Here is a 2,072-nt window from a genome sequence, read left to right on the forward strand (position 1 = left end):
TTTGTGACTTGGTGGTGATTTTGGTGAAAAACGAAAATGTTGGTTTTGGAAAAGTGGCTGGACTCAATCCTCACAAATGCCTTCAAAGTGATGTGGGAGAAGTTTGGGATCAAAAGGAATTGATCTTGACATGGTTGGTGCATAGCAAAGTTCATGATTTTGGTGTTTTGGCTTGATTTTGTGGCTTGGTGGTGATTTTGGTGAAAAACGAAAATCATGGTTTTGGAAAACTGGCTGGACTCAATCCTCACAAATGCCTTCAAAGTGATGTGGGAGAAGTTTGGGATCAAAAGGAATTGATTTTGACATGGTTGGTGCATAGCCAAGTTCATGATTTTGTGGCTTGGTGGTGATTTTGGTGAAAAACGAAAATGTTGGTTTTGGAAAACTGGCTGGACTCAATCCTCACAAATGCCTCCAAAGTGATGTGGGAGAAGTTTGGGATCAAAAGGAATTGATCTTGACATGGTTGGTGCAATGCCAAGTTCATGATTTTGTGACTTGGTGGTGATTTTGGTGAAAAACGAAAATGTTGGTTTTGGAAAACTGGCTGGACTCAATCCTCACAAATGCCTCCAAAGTGATGTGGGAGAAGTTTGGGATCAAAAGGAATTGATCTTGACATGGTTGGTGCAATGCCAAGTTCATGATTTTGGTGTTTTGGCTTGATTTTGTGGCTTGGTGGTGATTTTGGTGAAAAACGAAAATCATGGTTTTGGAAAACTGGCTGGACTCAATCCTCACAAATGCCTTCAAAGTGATGTGGGAGAAGTTTGGGATCAAAAGGAATTGATTTTGACATGGTTGGTGCATAGCCAAGTTCCATGATTTTGGATTTTTGGCTTGATTTTGTGACTTGGTGGTGATTTTGGTGAAAAACGAAAATCATGGTTTTGGAAAACTGGCTGGACTCAATCCTCACAAATGCCTCCAAAGTGATGTGGGAGAAGTTTGGGATCAAAAGGAATTGATCTTGACATGGTTGGTGCATAGCCAAGTTCATGATTTTGTGACTTGGTGGTGATTTTGGTGAAAAACGAAAATGTTGGTTTTGGAAAAGTGGCTGGACTCAATCCTCACAAATGCCTCCAAAGTGATGTGGGAGAAGTTTGGGATCAAAAGGAATTGATCTTGACATGGTTGGTGCATAGCCAAGTTCATGATTTTGTGACTTGGTGGTGATTTTGGTGAAAAACGAAAATGTTGGTTTTGGAAAAGTGGCTGGACTCAATCCTCACAAATGCCTTCAAAGTGATGTGGGAGAAGTTTGGGATCAAAAGGAATTGATCTTGACATGGTTGGTGCATAGCCAAGTTCATGATTTTGGTGTTTTGGCTTGATTTTGTGGCTTGGTGGTGATTTTGGTGAAAAACGAAAATCATGGTTTTGGAAAACTGGCTGGACTCAATCCTCACAAATGCCTTCAAAGTGATGTGGGAGAAGTTTGGAATCAAAAGGAATTGATCTTGACATGGTTGGTGCATAGCCAAGTTCATGATTTTGGATTTTTGGCTTGATTTTGTGGCTTGGTGGTGATTTTGGTGAAAAACGAAAATCATGGTTTTGGAAAAGTGGCTGGACTCAATCCTCACAAATGCCTTCAAAGTGATGTGGGAGAAGTTTGGGATCAAAAGGAATTGATCTTGACATGGTTGGTGCATAGCCAAGTTCATGATTTTGGTGTTTTGGCTTGATTTTGTGGCTTGGTGGTGATTTTGGTGAAAAACGAAAATCATGGTTTTGGAAAAGTGGCTGGACTCAATCCTCACAAATGCCTCCAAAGTGATGTGGGAGAAGTTTGGGAGCAAAAGGAATTGATCTTGACATGGTTGGTGCATAGCCAAGTTCATGATTTTGGTGTTTTGGCTTGATTTTGTGGCTTGGTGGTGATTTTGGTGAAAAACGAAAATCATGGTTTTGGAAAACTGGCTGGACTCAATCCTCACAAATGCCTTGGTGAAAAACGAAAATGTTGGTTTTGGAAAAGTGGCTGGACTCAATCCTCACAAATGCCTTCAAAGTGATGTGGGAGAAGTTTGGGATCAAAAGGAATTGATCTTGGCATGGTTGGT

This window comes from Phaseolus vulgaris, chromosome 11 (genome assembly GCF_051622355.1).
Source record: "Phaseolus vulgaris cultivar YP4 chromosome 11, ASM5162235v1, whole genome shotgun sequence".
Taxonomy (NCBI): Eukaryota; Viridiplantae; Streptophyta; class Magnoliopsida; order Fabales; family Fabaceae; genus Phaseolus; species Phaseolus vulgaris.